The following is a 16763-nucleotide window of genomic DNA, read 5'->3' on the forward strand; positions in this document are numbered from 1 at the left end:
ATGATCACCAACTGAGGCCCATTAGTAAATAACCTCTCTGAGGTCTAAGGATGATAGAGGTATTTGTGTATGAATATGCCACTGTGAGGTTGCTTTTGGAGGAGCCGTCATGAGCTAGAACGTAGCACTAGAGTGAAGTCCGTTCCGACACACAGATACATACATACACTTACTTTTGGTTTCAGTGAAGCTGGAGCGGGTCGTTGTGGGTGCACACACGCTGTTCCTGCCTCAGTCGTCATATCCATCATAAGTTGTGGTTTGGTATCAAACATTTTGCGTGGTTTAGATCTGTAGGATTGGTTACTTCCGGGTAAGCGCTGCCGGAAGGGAGTCATGTGACGAAGCAATGGTGACGTCATCGGGATACTTAATTAATTTAGTTTGCATTTGTTAAACTGAGTAGATATTTTTGATTACAGGTTTTTTATTTTATTTATTTTTGTACATTTTGGCTTTATTTACTGTGAGATGTTTACCTGAATTAGTAGAAATTGTTTGGGGGTTTTCTTTGTTTGTCTTTTGTTTGTAAAGAGGTGGGGTTTATACCTCGGGGGCGGAGCCTATGGCTATAAAAAGAGGGCTTGGTGCCACAGTCTGGCAGTCTGGGTTTTTAGACTCGTACTCTAAGTCATACTGAAGGTGATGGACTGTCTGAGTTTTGAAGGTACTGCTGTTTTTTCTATTTTAACCTGCCTGGATGTCCTTTGTAATTATTTTTTTGCACTGCTGCTTCACTTTGTTTTTTGTTTGAGCCTTGAAGATGAGCACAATAAAACACCATCTAAGTGAATTCCGGCATTTGGCTTTAATTTTTGCCCAAGTCGTAACAGAGCCCCGCCACAGTGTGGCTATCTAATATGCGGGGCTAAAGAAAAGTGGGATGAACAGGGTTTGATGGGAATAATCGCAGAGGTTAAAAAAATACTGTTAAAAAAAGCCTAAGAACGTTAAAAAAGATGGGGGAGTTTCTAGATTCACTAAGACTGTACCAAAGCTGCAGCTCAATTCACAAGCAATACAGAGATGTCTCAGCAGCCTCGCAAATTTTAGGATAGATAAGGAAATGGACTAACTGAATGTCTCGTGAGAGTGGTTATGTTAAAAAACATTCCGCACTCTGATGACTGTGATTAGAAAATGAAACAAAGGCCACGAAAACACTGTGTTTTCCATATACTCCACACAAACGTTTATGGGCTGACTCTCTTAAAACCCTGAGCTCCTCTTTCTCTGGGCATGGATCTTTCCCATTTGGATTTTACTCCACTTGTGGTGGGCATTTTGTGTCCACCACACAAAAAAAAAAGTAAAGATAAAGAAGACGCATAAATACTAAATTAAATAAAAGAGAACAAAGCAATCTCCTAATTAACTTTGCATTTGTATAGTTTCTGTGGTGCCAGAGTGTAATTTCTACATGGACAACCACCATGTAAGGCTGTAAGTGGTAAATGGACTGCATTCATGAAGAAATACTATAGTCTTATTGACACATGCGCTGAAAGCCACATTTATCCCTCACACTTCAACATATGCAGCACTTTTTCTATCACACAGTCGCCACTGATAGTTAGGTCTTCTGCATCTTGCCCAAGGACATTCAGACATGTGGAACCTATCACTGACCACTGTGTTTGGAGGACAACCTGCTGTACATCCCGACCCTGTAAAAGGAAGTGGGCTTGTTTAATTATTTATTTTGTTTTATTTCAACCAAAAGAGAACTGATTAATTTCTCCTTTTCCAGACGCAGCACCTGTTTCCCGGTCGAGTCATTTGCAGAGCTGCTTGCAACACACTCTTGTTTTTGCGCGCACCCACCCATGGCAACTGACATGACTCACATTCAAATCTGGCTGACATTATTTTCCAACCGACAACTAAGATATTAGAACCAACTAACTATTGGTCAAAGTGCCCAGAAGTTTGTTAGTGAACGTGAACCACGGTGTTTTTCCACTGGTTAAACAGTGTTCATCCACTGGCCCCATGTGAGACTAGGGTTTAGCTTTACATAGTTCTCTTGTCTTGTCTTGTCATGTCTGGAAGATGGTAATTGCTTTGAGACCAGAATGTAAGATGCATGCAGGCTGTGAGGCCATTAGAAAATAAATCATACATCACACCTTATCTTTGTGTCTACATGTAATGAGATAGGGTGGGAGGTGAAGGATTAAAAATTTCCACTTTTACGAGTTGAAGGATTTAATGCGGTGCTACTTCTATTAGCATTTGTGAAAGAGAAAACGGTGATTGTTAACATCTAATCTTTTAAAGGAAGGCTGAGCCAGATCTCCAAAGAAAACAAAGAGCTGAAAGTTTTACACGTCGTGAGGACCTCGTGTGTCTGCACATAAAAAGAAAAGCTTAGCAAAGACTGGATCACATTCATAAATGACAGCATAAACATAGGTAAACTCACAATCTGCCACACACACACATGCAGGACCCTCTCAAGTGGATCTCACTGAAATCCTCTGAACATTATGTTCCTGTGAATTATAGTTTTAATGCTTCATCTCTTCCCATTAGGCTATCCATCACACCTCTGCTCACTTAGTCATGGAGCTGCTTCATCAAGCGGGAGGGGGGGCATGAATGAGAAAGAAAGGAACAGATCAAGCAAAGAGTTAAGCGAAGGGAAGAAAAGAGAGAAGAAAAAAAGCGTTTCCATGACTGCTTGTAGTCTATGGAATAAATGGGAAGGGAAGAGATGCTTTTATGACCTGGAGGGCAGAATGTAAAAAAGACGGTATATGCTCTTTCCGATTTAAGATGGTATTTATCAGGCCATAATAAAAATACCTCTGCTCCTTACCAGATCTTAAAATGAGGTAATTACGACCTCAGATTAACAACAACACATATTACCCGTTTAATTATTTATTTAGCTAAATCTAAGCCAAGATACAGCGGCAGTTTGTAATAAAAGAAACTGCTTCTGCAGGAATTAAGAGGGTCAGTACCAGCCAGGTACAACTAATCAAATGCACTTGAATAGTTGCTCATCTGCACGTGTGAGCACCTCTTAGAGGAAAAAAAAAAAAAAAAAAAAAAGGAGAAGTTTGGCCAGTTTGCTGGTCTGGAGCATTCAGGTGTGTTTTAACACAATGTCAAGGAGGAAAGACAATCTGGAGTCCATCATTCTTCACTGAGAATGATTTTTCACGAGTGGAAAACATTCAAGACAGTTGTAAAACTTCCCGGGAGTGGACGTTCCAGCTAGTTCAGCCTGAGGTCAGAGACTTCTGGAACAGCGTTCTTTGGACAGACCGGACCAAAGTGGAGATGTTTGGTCATAATGCACACTGCTACATTACAACAGAACCAAACGCATCACATCAGCACAGACACCTCATACCAACTGTCAAGTGCAGTGGGGAAGGAATCATTGCTTTTACAGCCACATGACTTGAGCACCTTGCAGTCATTTATTCAACCACAAACTCTTCTGCGTACCAATGTATTCTTGAGTTAAATGTGCGGCCATCTGTTTGACCAAAATTGAGAAACGCAGTAGAATAATGATCCAATAAACGCCAGCCATTCTGCAACAGAACGGCTGGAAAAGAAAAGAATCGAGGTGTCGTAATGGCCCAGTCAAAGTCCAGACCTCAAACTGATGGAAATGTAGTGGGGAATTTAAGAGAGCTGTTCATTAGCAAGTGCCCGCAAACCTCCATGGTTGGAAGCAATGTTGTAAAGCAGAGCGGGCCAAAATTTCTCCACAACAATGTCAGACTGATATTGTCATACAGAAAATAATTACTTCACGTTATTGCTGCCAAAGATTCTCCTACACGCTATTAAACCAAGGGGTGCGTTGTTTTTGCATTTTGGCTTGGTTTTTGTAATATATGGGACACGGTGTAACATGTTACATGCTGTTGTTAAACTGAGGTTCTTTTTTACCTAATTCTAAAACCTGGTACGGGTCAGCTGATTTTTTTTTTTTTCTTTTTTTCTTTTCTAAACCATGTCCTAGAATTTGAAACTTTAAAAATGAGAAAAAGTGTACTTTCTTTTTCACGACTGGAACATATGTGGACGTAATACAAGCACAACAGCAGCGGTGGAGACAGAGCATCCATTTGGACAGAGGGATGGTGATGAGGGAGGTCTTGAGTTTGTTCCAGTTGTCATAACTACACACTGTTACACTCGCTGACAAAATGTCTGTTTTGCGTGTTTTTTTTTTTTCCATTTGATCTTTACATGGTTCCTTGCTGCAACAGTGACTGAAAAATTGGCCTTGACATCAGGTGGGAACCAAACGTTATTAAACTACAACATTGGCTTGTTTAGAGTTGAGGCATGATCTAAAGCTCCAATTTTAGCTCAGCATCTGGATTCTGTCGTACGTCACGCGGCTGTTATTAAATCAGTTTGCATTTGTTCGACTGTAAAAGAAGGAAGTAAGAAAAATGTCTCATTAAAGTATGTAATTGTAGGCTGGTACATAATGCAAGCTCATTTTGACATGTTTTACCGTGAAATCTTCCTCCGTCCTTCTGTCAAACATTGTTAACATTATTAACCTTGCAGCATTTCAGCACAGACTGAATATTGATTTGAATTGAGCCGTTTTGCATAGCTTCATCATGTTAAATAATTTTTGATGCATGACCATTTCTCTTTCCATAACATCAGGGACATCTGTTCCATCCAAGCATCCTTGATGGGAGATTTTCTTTTTCTTAAAGAGAAGTACATCTCACGCCTTTGTTTATTTGATCAGCATTCAAGTGCAAAAAGTAAAACTGTATTTCCATGGCAGCACTAACTAAATTGTAAGTTTATCCTTTGTCACTGCTGGCTTTAAAAAAAAAAGAAAAAAAAAAAGATTTATTTAGTAAGCCTTTATACTTGTTATATAACTCTGTTTTTACTCCGTTATGTAACACTGAGTCCACTGACCCAGAGACAGTCATACCAGCTGCATGCCAGGCCGCCCAGGTCTTTTTATGGTGGAAATATCAAAGCAGATAGAGGTGTCAAAGTAAAATGTTGTCAGCAGTATGGATCAGGGGCCACAGAGGGTTTCAGTCGACCATGCAGCATTAGTGGAAAGGGCATGGCAACTCTACTGAAAGTGTCACTGACAAATCTGCAAGCATGTAAGTTGTGCAGATGGTTTATTACTGGAAGAGGTGCGGAAGGACAAGGAATGAGCAGGTCGATTACAAAGACGTGGATTGTTTTGAAGATGAGGCAAAAGAGAAGCGATAACGCAAATGAAGAAAAGTAGGAAGGGACAGAGATGACGTTCACAGGGTCCAGAGAAGGGAGAAGTTGCTTGGGTTGTAAGAGAACTCAAAGCCACAGGTCGGGGTTGAAGCTTGAAACGAGCAAGTCTTATCGTTACAGATCGGCCTGAGGGATGAGATGAGAATCCTCCGCAGTGGCGTCTCAAGCGGAATTGAGTGTGGGGATAAGATAAGGGGTTGATGGGTGGCGGGATTGTCGCAGCTGGGCTGTTTCACAGAAACTTGTGAGAGAGAAATGAAAAGCAGAGACGATGCAGCGCGCCATATGCTCATTCTGGCTCGCAATGTTTCTCCCTGAGCAGCTGCAGACAAACACTCCACTGAAAGCTAAACACTCTTATCACTTCACGGTATGGTGTGGTTGAAGTAAGAAAAGGGATATAGTTATATGTCGCCTGAGATGAACCATTGCTCAGTTCACGGGGAGCGTGTTTTAGCTTTCATTGCCACAAATCCCCGGAAAAGTCAGCATTATATCCTAAATACTGCTTGATATTAAGCTGGTCATGAAGCATCTGGAATTACTCAACAGGGTGAGTGCAAATTGCTGATGTGTGTGTGTGTGTGTGTGGGGGGGGGATGTTGGTCAAAAGCCAGTTTTAATGTTTCTACTTTGTCAGACAATATGTGCTGTTGCAATTCACTGAAAGTTTGAAGGTAGGCAGTGTGTATAAATGTGTGCTCATAGGCACTCAAAAGTTTTAAAACACCACATTTTATGTTTGAGCGAGATGGTTTCCAACTGTGCCCTATTTGTCAGTGGTGCTTTATATCATGTATTACAAACTAATCACCTCTAATTTATAGGTTTAACTTAGCACACGAGGGAATTAGCTGTTGCTCCAAATGACTGAAGCAGAACCCCCTGTCCTTATTGTAGCTTAATCTGGTCTGTAGGCCATTGGCAAGCTTGACTGAAATTCCTAGACACATGGGCCTGCTGTTAACATGATTATTGCCGACTGTTTTCAGACAGATAACAAAAACAGAAGCCAATTTGAACTGGAAAACTTTGTATGATATGTGTTAAACCTACCCTATGGACATCCCCTGTGGGTTCATCAAAATTACATATTCACAAGGCGTGGATTTACATCTAAAGGTTTCTTTAAAATGTCTTAGATGTAACTCTGCTCCTTGGCTTGATTAAATATACATGGCTCCATGACTATGCAAATTAGCCCTGTCTCTCTGTCCAGCACTCACGTAGCTAGCTGCAGCTGCTCGCCCTAGAGCCTGCTCAAACACTCTTGGCTGTCTTGCTAACGGAAGTATAAATCTTGTTACCAATCACTAACTCCGATTAGTCCAGTTCCATACTGTGGTGGCCTATTCATTTAGGAGTTTTATTGTTGTTGTCGTTTTATTGAAATTTTTTTTTTTTTTTTTTTTTTACATATTCATCAATCCATCCATTTTACATATCCACTGGACAGGTCGCTAGTCCATCCAAGTGAGAAACAAGACAAAGAGCCACATTCACACTTGCTCCTACGGTCAATTTAGAATCACCATTTAACCTGGGTGGTCGGTGGCGTAGTGGGTTAAACAGGGACCCCATGTATAGAGGCTATAGTCCTCGCTACAGCTGGCCCCGGTTTGAGTCCCGCATCGGACTGCCCTTTGCTGCATGTCATTCCCCCTCTCTCTACCCCTTCATGGCCATGAAAACAAATTTTTGATTTGAAAAAACAACTTTCAACATTTAAGTAATGAGTAATAATAATTCCATTAACCTCAGTTTTATTTATATAAAACTCAAGGCACTTCAAAGATACAATCCAATTCAAGCCAATTAGAATCCAATTCATTGTAATACAATCATAGTCCAATCAAATCCAATTCATTAAATTCCAAATTAGTCCCATTCATACTTACAGAGCCAATTCAAAGAAAGTAGCCTAGCTAAGGAGAGCAACAGATTTTACCGAAACTTCACTTCGTCCCATTCTGCCACCCTGAGCGTGCTTGAGATAACTGTGGAAAGAAAAAATTAGACTAATATTTGTTACCATGACCAAATCAAGAAATTACTTGGACCTACATTTTGTTCTTAAAGGGATAGTTTGCCTCTTTTGACATGAAGCTGTATGACAGCTGCAGCTGAATAAGGGAGAGAAAATAGCGTCAAGCGATTGTGAGGTCTGACTTTTACCTCAGCAACAATTTTGTGATGCAAATGTATTACTCTTTTGAACGCATATTGTTTTGAGAAGCAAAACGCTTTATTTTTGTAGCCCCAGCCAACTTGCCGGACTACCTTCGTCAACACCAAAACTAGGCCGGAACTCGACTCACAGGACCCAGCAGGGGGTAAGAAAATGTTCATACATGATATTGCTAATATGGGATGGCATACAGCTTCATGTCAAAAGAGGCGAACTATCCCTTAGTGCATGTGAAAAGCAGGGACTAATGAATGAATGCGAATAAGAGCTTGTGTCTGCTGCTTGTAGAAAATAATCATGCTCTGCTTTATTCTTTGCCTAATCCAATTCAGAGCTGATGTTGAGATGTCACAGCAGACGTTGTATTTAATTACAGCTCTCTAAAAGTTAATTATGTCATCGTTAACAATCCATGTGTGCGTGCCATCCAGATTTAAAACTGTAATTATCTTACACCTTTTCAACAACTCAATATTATGTAACTGACTCATGTTTTTATTCAATTTCATGTGAAAGCCTAAGCTCTAAATGTCTTTCTATTTCTGTACAGTATGCGTATAAACATGCTCGCAGTAGCTGTGACACGTTTTGGTCTTTTATTCATACCAGTCGCTCCTCTACCTATGATATGAATATGCAAACATGCATCTGTACTTCATTATCTCTCTGATTGTAGGAATTTCTCTTTGTCTCAGACGTTTTTCTCTCATTTTGGCAGTCCTCTTTCAGAACTGTTGAGCTGTTTAAGTGCTTTTATGTTGGACGTACCAACATCGGATAAAACCGATGACCTCCTGCCAAATGTTTGTTTTTTTACTGGTTAGCAGTTTGGTAAGTTTCTCTTTTAGCTATGTTATTCGTCATACACCTATTATTATCCATACATTATTGGTTGACTGCATTTTGACTTAAAATTTGTCATTTTTATTTTATTTTAATGGGTTTATTTAGAGGCATTTTGCAATAAGTTAATTTGAATTGCATTTAATTAAAATCAAAGCCTTATAATGAAATAAAAAAAATACCTCTGTGTCATCACTACATTAGGATGTGCAGCTAAGCTCATTTATCTCGCTGCCACTTAATTCAAACTTAATTTGTGTTAATAACCAACAGCTTTGGCTGTTTTATATTTGCCCATTTTTAATTACAGTATATTCATGTAATTTAAAGTAGCAACTATTCTTTTTTTTTTTAAAAAGGCATATTTTTACTCGCCCTGTTGAAACAGCGTTTGACTATTTCAAACATTTACTAACTTTAGCTTCTTTTTCATTATGGCCTCATGCTAAATACAGCTAAGACAACTTGCACAACAGCGATGTACTGTATACAACAGAAATTAGTACACCACTGTCCAATTAAAACCTTAAATGCCAAATGATTTAACAGAGTATCACCTTTCACCAACTGCTTTTACAGATGAAGAGTATTTTCCAAAACATTAACAGGTTTGATTTTCTGTATTTAACCCTTGTATGGTCTTCACTTTTGGGACCCTTTTGTGTCCCTCGGGTCAAATTGACCCGGGACATATTTGGGGCTTTAAAAACAATTATTTCATAAACCATTAACATATATTGTCTTTATCTCAATTTCCAACAACTGAGATAATATATGTTTAATGAATACAATCAGTCTCTACTACACAATTAACAATGGAAGTGTGACTACTCTTTTTGTAATAAGGTTATAATTTATGTTAAAAATCCACTATACTCAGTACTTGGGTGTCATAAATCATGCTTATCTTGGAGAATACATGGCATACATGGAAGCTTTTCAGAGACATTGTGACTTTAAAAATTGCTCTCCCTGTCTCAGCATCCCACAGACTTTCAGTCGACTCCCCTCTTGACCTGTAGACACCAGCAAGGGTGAGGATGCTAACGTAGGCAAGCAGATGCATGATGGCTATCTCTTTCCACTGGTCACATGGGATGAATACCACTAAATTTGTCCATTCTTAGACAAATATGTCTGTCAGGCTCTTCTAGTGGCTGGCTCTTGGGCTGCTCCAGCGGCCACCTGTGGTGCTCCTTGTGGTGCATATTTCGAGTGAAGGCCATCTTCAAATTCACATTCAGATTCAGATCTAAATTATCCTCATATTTGGAAACATCTTCCTCTTCCACATCGCTATGTGCCCGACTCTTTTCAAATGTGAGTTCCAAAGTCCTCTGGCAGCTAAATCTTTTGATCATACTGATGCTGGAAGACTGTAATTTAGAGGTATTTATTTTTACAATATTATGGAATTACATCTAAAAAAGAAAGTGAGAACAAACAGCTTCTGTGTGCCTTGATGATAATAATGTAACATTGTGTGTGTCTGTGTGGGCATGTTTCTGTGTGTCTCTGTGTATGCGGGTCAAAATGACCCAAAAACCATATGAAGGATGTAAATGTGTGCAGCGTAGTAGCATGTGTGCTAAAAAAACATTTTTTGGTTTGTACATGTTTATCACAGAAAAATAAGCTAAGGCCATTGAGTTTCAGGTAGAAAAAATGTATACTTGTACAATTTTTCTTCTTTTCAAAATTTGAAACGCGTCAATTTGACCCGAATACCATACAAGGGTTAAAACCTCTTTGCATAACAGTCAATTAACCTGTCAGAACTAGGATCAAGTCTTTTTTTTTCCTTTTTTCCAAATTCAATAAATAATGATTTAATATCTTGTCTGCCTTTAGGAGGGCTTGTGCTCCAATACCTTTTTCTTTGAAACCCCACAAGAATGTTTTATTGGATTTAAATCTGGAGACATTCTTGGCCAGGTCATAGCTTACACATTTTGCTTCAAAACTCCAGCAGTGCAGGTGGGTCCAGCATGAATAATCTTCTACCAGTCTAGTCCTGTGAGAAATGGGAGGAAATTGATATTTTCTGAACAACTTTATACAATTTTGCAAAATTATGCTGAAGATCATGTATAAGAACTTTTGAATAAAATTATATACCAGCTTGTTTTAATTCCCTATGCTGAAAATACTGTCTTCCTGTCAAAGCACATTTCTGGGATACGTCACGTGCAACGTGTCCCTTGGCATTGGTACAGTGGTGCACTTGTCGCAGCAATACTATTCACCGACAGCAAATGCAGCAAATGTCATTCTGAGGTTGTTTATTTTTGACCAGCTGACGAGGTCAGCGTAAGGCAGCAGGAGAGAGAGTGTTGAAGGTAACAGAGCCCACAAACACAAAACTCCAATTCAAAACCTCTTTTAGAAATCAGTTTTTCAACCTCCTTTTTTCCATTCACTCACTAATTTGCTTTCAGTCTCACCCACTGTTTCACTCACAGCAAGATTAGGTTTAGGAAAAGATCATAGTTTTACAAACTGAGACGTAAAAGCTCTTCAGTTTGCATACCCGGCGTGTTGAAAACTGATACTAAAGGTCACCTTCTGGGTTGATTCACCTTCTGGCACTAGAATCGGTGCGCTGGTTCCTTTGTCACACATGCCTTTGTTTTGGAGGTAGCAGATGCAGCTGAATCCTGAATATCACTTTATTTGAACAAAGGGGAGTTGCACTGCATATGACCTGCGTCTGGTTGTGTTGGCTCATTTTGTTTCAGATTTATTTTTTCATTTCACAAATGACATCACTGCTTCTCTGGAGCACAGTAGTCAGCCTAACACAACATTTTCAGTCATTTTTCAAACGTAGTGTAAAACACCCCCTACCTGTACCCCCTGTCTTGTTTTTTGGATGGGTTGTAGGAACTTTTATTCATGCGAACCGCGGGGTGTTCGCATTGTGTTGTGTTAGCAGCAGGGCAGAGGGGAGTTGAGGTTGGCTTACTATTACTGAATTTGGCTTTTCCCCAATAAAACATGACACGTTAGGTATATATGTTTGTAAGACGAATCAATGTTATGAATAAATAAGTTACTTTACATTTTAAATCCCACCAAATGAAGATGTTGAACAAACAAGAGAAACGAGATACAGACAGGTAAAGAAATTTTGAGATACAACAGTAGTTGACCTCCTGCTCTACAATGTGTTAGCAAGCTTTAAAAGTGTCTCTATGTGGAAGGAGCCAGACTAGCTGTTTCCTCCTCCCTCCTGTCTTTACAGTATGCCAAACTGACTGTCTGCTGGCACCAATTCTGACTGTTGGCACTGAATCCAGCAAGCATGTCTCTCAAAATATTCCAGTATTCCTGGTAGTGTCTCATAAGAGTGCCGTACCTAAAAATAGGTAACATGTGTCAGCACAAACCCTAAAAAGCCCAGTATTAAATTAGATAAGTATATTCTCATTGTTTCCATTTTGCATTTGCAGCACATTTATTGTGTTTGAGTTACCGTGTTTTATGTTGTTTGAAGTCTGGAAATTTCAGACAAAAGAGCCTAAAAGGGATTTAAAGACCACGTCGCCTCTGCCAGACCACCTCCTCAAGCCAGCAATTCCACCAATTATTTTCGCTAAAAACAGCAGTTCATCACCCCAAAGCTTAAATCAAATGCACAGGAGGCTGGGAAAACATGTTGAAGATACAACTTGAATATTGAGCTACCATAATAATGTCACACAGTGAAATATTTGTATGTATTAGCTAATGCAAACGTATTAAAGCTCTAGCAAGAGAGTGCAGCATGAGACTATCTTTGGTTCCTCTTATCCCTTATCTCTATTGGTGGCGGTGCACAGTTCTGGGCTTTGGTCCCACATGCGATGTGTGCCATGCGTTGTTGCCTAGAAACCCCTGACCAATTTCAATCTCAGTGCAGGGTCAGCTGCTGTTAAGCGGTGCTAATGTTTTTCTTTTTTTCGTCTCTCCACAGCAGTCAACACTTTGTCAGGCTGTGACTCTAGGCCAGTTCACGCTGTGCAGCTGGGTCTCACCACGACATCGTGTTCAACAAAGGCACCAGCCCTCGGTGAGAAGCCGCACCGCCAGTGCATTTAGCAAACGTGCATCAAAGCTAATGGCTTTGACAGTAGGAAGAAAACGGAAGATGAACGTCATCCTTTTATTTCCAAAGGCGATGAGTGTCCGCGACCGTGTGTCCGCATCCATCTCTCACACGTCAGGGAAGCTTAAACCTCCAACTGCCCAGGCTGAGAGAGTCGCCACCAAACACTGTAATGAATATGTTTCACACCAGATAAACAAAGATCCTATGCCTGTATACCATCAAGCTGTCACGGTGTACCGATCCTCCCCCTCAATGTTTTTCTTCAATGAAGGGCCAGTAACGGTGCAGGCTTCAGGGTTGAGTCTCAAACCCCACTAAGTCCTTAACAACCCCCCCGTGTTATCGCTTCACCGCTACTCCTCACACCTGCACTCGAGAAAAATATTTACCCTGTCTGTCATCATCACACGGTGCCTGTGTGTGTGTGCTACGTGTCCTCCTGCCTTTAAGTCAGACTGTAACGATGACTTCCACTCTCCCCTATTTCCCTCACAGCTCATCGCAGGTGTATTCACCAATCTTTCTCCCGAAAGTGGGAGCAGAGAGCTAGAAACCTCTCTTTGTGGATGTGAATGCTTATCTCTGTTTTGTGAATTGTGTGGAGGTCAGACAATTACTGGACGTGCAGTTAGGGGCAATCATGATCAGATAGAGGTTGACTTTAGGTGGCGTGTTGGTTCCTGCATGTCTGTCAGCTATGACAAGTATGCTCGCCATTCCTGAAGCAAGATGCGAAGCTAGTGTTTAGAAAAATAAGAGTTAAGTAGCATTCCCCTGAGAGCTTAAACATGAGCGGGGAGAAGCCAGCAGAGAGGAATTCTGAAAGATTGAGAAAATGGGGAGCGGCCAGTGTTTTCCTTGCCTGTTTTCAAAGTTTTTGGAGGCCGAGGAATCGTTTGCAATGAGAAAGACAACAACTGGATGATTATTCTTTCCAGCTTTTGCCCATGAGATGAACAGCGTAGCAGGCTCTTGAATACGGATGCATTTCTATGTAGTTGATCTTTCAATTCTCTGAAATCTTATACATTCATACTCGGAACGCTTCAGATGGTTTTGTGAAAATAAGTGAAAATAAGGACAAGCACAGTGTAGCAGTAACAACAAGACTGATATTTGAAAGACTATTTGTTCATTCATGATTAATGTAGGTGACCTGAAACTATTCCAATCTCTTGGAAAATATGTTGAACAACATGCATTTTCAGTTCATAAGGAGATCCAGCTACCAGTAAGCTTAGCAATAACTACTGGAAGCAGGGCAAAACAGCAAAGCTGACTCTTTCGAAAGGTGAGAAATGACCGTCCAGGTTAAACAAATGGTATATAATGTGCAATGTATTGGTTATAGAGGTAAAAGCTAACAGTGTGTGAGCCTCAGACAGAAACAGGTTGGTTGCTTCTGCACTTCAACATCCTTTTCAGTCTGGACAAAACTAGTGTTCCAAAACATCTGAAGAGACGTTTTGCATTCTTTACTGTTTTTTTTGTTTTTTGTTAAAGCTGAAGAGCTTGTTTAAAATATCTACAGGGTGACATACTTGACCGGGTAAAAGTGTGTTTGGATCGTTATCATGTTGGAATATTTCTCTTTTTTAAAGCATCTGGAGACTGTGAGTTACCTTCTAGAAGTGTTGGTATAGTCATAGGTAGTGTTGTGTCCCCTACTGTGTGGTGTCCCCAACACCATTTACATCCTAGCAGCCCCTAGCATCATCACACTCCCACCTCCATGCTTCATTGGCAGAACTGTAGGCCAATATCATTAGTCATAATTCAGCCTCCTCGACTCATCCTTCCTCTGTCCTCTTGCTTGTGACCCATAAATCATTAATTGGAGACTATTTTTAAGGATGCCTCATGTCCTAAAGTATACCTGCTGGAGAGAGGTGTAAGAGCTATAAGCGAGGATGTATGTCCTTTGCAAAACTTTTTTTGGCACCCACGATGTCTTCGTGTTAATCCTGTACTATAAATTGAATCAAAGTAACTATTATCTACTTCATCGCAAACATATTTAATGCTCATCTGATAGGAATGATCAAATCAAGTTCCCGGCTACAACCAAGCAGTACTTTGATGATGTAGTTGTGTCAGAAGTCATATTTCGTTTACCGTGGTTTGAAATGACCTTCTGACACAAGAACATCTGAATCAAAGACGCAAATAGAGGAATCGAGTTCTTAAGGATTATCGGTGTGCCTTCACAGTGGCACTCTTGGCCAGGTTCACAACAAACATGCTGCACTGCAAAGCTTTAATCTAACTCGGATTAGTTTATTCCTAATCAAGGCGACATATGCTTGTCCTTGGGATGTTTTTAATGTATGAGCAATAACTTGCATCAGAGTGCTTTTGCCTTTGAATCTCAGAACGAGTCATTTTAACTCGTTGATGTTTTAAAACTCTTGGGGAGTTAACACTTGAAACTGAAAATGACGAATGAAAAAAGCTTTTTTAACAACACCAAAGAGTACGTAACTGGAAATTCTTCGGCAAAAATCCTTGTAAAAGACAAATATACTTGTTTTTAGTCTGGTTACTAGTGACATTGTGGTCTGAGTTAAGACAATTTTACTTGTTTAAAAAAATGTCAGTCAAATTTAGTTTTTGTGTTGGTGTTTAATTTTTCTTATTTTACTTGATATTTATGCCCTAATGTGTTACTTCTTTTTAACTATTATTACCGAGTTATTGCAAAATATAGATCCACTCCGACCTAAAGTTGAAGAACAAGCAAGGGATTCTTCTCAGACGTTGGCCACCACGGTTAACATCTCCTTCACCCTGTCTGAGGTATTCTCTAGGTATTTTCATTCTCCAGCAGAGGTCTGCATTTTATTCCCCTTATTCTCCTTATGCAAGCCTAAAAACTTGGTATTTTCACATTTAAAAGCACATCACACAAGAAAAGATTACTCAGGAGATAGTTTAATTGTCTCGGAAGGATTTTACATTCTAAACCAAGCTCTTCCGTAATGTTGCAATTGCCAACTACTTCAAGGAAGTGATTCATGAGGATTACAAGAAATTGGTATCTTTCTCTGAGCTTTTCAGAACTTTGCTGACATTGCCACTTTTTTTAACCACACATTGGAGAAGAGCCATCGAAGCATACATTTCACAATTTACTGCTTAAATATAGAATGAATGAGAAAACCATTAATATTACACCCTTGTGGTCCATGTAAAACACTTTGTTACATACTTCTATCCACTGCACCAGTCTTATCTTATACTGTCAGCATAATATCATGAATGTACAGTGTAGGCACATGATCCAAGACTAATGGAAATATGACAATTTGATCCAATAACGTTTTGAGAAATTAGAATAAGCATGAACTCTGCCAAAATAAAGGGCTTTCACAGCTGCAGATTTATCAGTCTTCATTTACTTGAATTTCCTGAAGAACAAGAGCACACAAAAAAAGCTCAGTTATCATTTAGTACAACATTGAATAGAGTCTTTTCAAAAAATTTCATTTTAATTGTTTGATTTCTTTTGCTTTTTAGTGGGGATCATCAGGAAATAGTTAAAACAGTCACGTTTTTTAACCTTCTTAGCATGCCACTGAGTTTTTGTACATGTTACAAAACATCATGAGCAGAATCAGCCACGAATGCTGCGGCTGGGTTTGACTATGCACAACACCACCTAAACTTTTAGAGAGGTGAAGTCAGACACCCTGTGTGTTCCAAGTAAAACACTGGAGAAGCCCATGCTGACTACTTGCTAGATGGGGCTTCATGGCTAATATAAATGTGTTGTGGGAAACACATGAAATGAGAAGCTAGGGTAAAATATGAAAAGACTTTTGGCTGCTTTGAGCAACCACTAACAGTTGTAGCTGCCACAGCAGTGGAAGTTTCAGAATGGTTGCTTTCTGTTGCTTTCAGGATTATTAGAAAAATAGAAATGCAGCGTAGCTGCCAGGCGGCCAGTAGCTTTTGCAGCGAGTCCCGGTGACCTATCTGCTAGGTGGCTGTAGTGCCCGGTTTGGCTAGAGATAGCAAGGCTGCCAACAGATGTGGCTGTTAAGCTGGGAGGCATGCCTTGCCACACAAGCATTGCATATCTAATATTGTTGGAAGCAATAGAATTCTGCTGGTTCTTTTCCCATGCAATTTATTTAATTAATTGTTATTAAGCTCTTCGCTCAATAATTTGCTAAATTTAACTAATGTAATCTATTTAGCCTCTTATTCTTGAAAATTGGGCTCTGGTTCAAACCTATTTGGCTGAGGTTCTGCAATATTATAAGAGGCCATAGCATAGCGTGGCAGAGTTGGAGCAGGCAGTTGCTGTAGTCTTTTCTCAAGGTATCTTTTTTTTTCATTTTGTTTTTGTGGCAAAAACTTTAAAATGCCAATTTTTGCAGAACTCTGGTT

This window comes from Odontesthes bonariensis, chromosome 18, assembly GCF_027942865.1.
Source record: "Odontesthes bonariensis isolate fOdoBon6 chromosome 18, fOdoBon6.hap1, whole genome shotgun sequence".
Classification (NCBI taxonomy): domain Eukaryota; kingdom Metazoa; phylum Chordata; class Actinopteri; order Atheriniformes; family Atherinopsidae; genus Odontesthes; species Odontesthes bonariensis.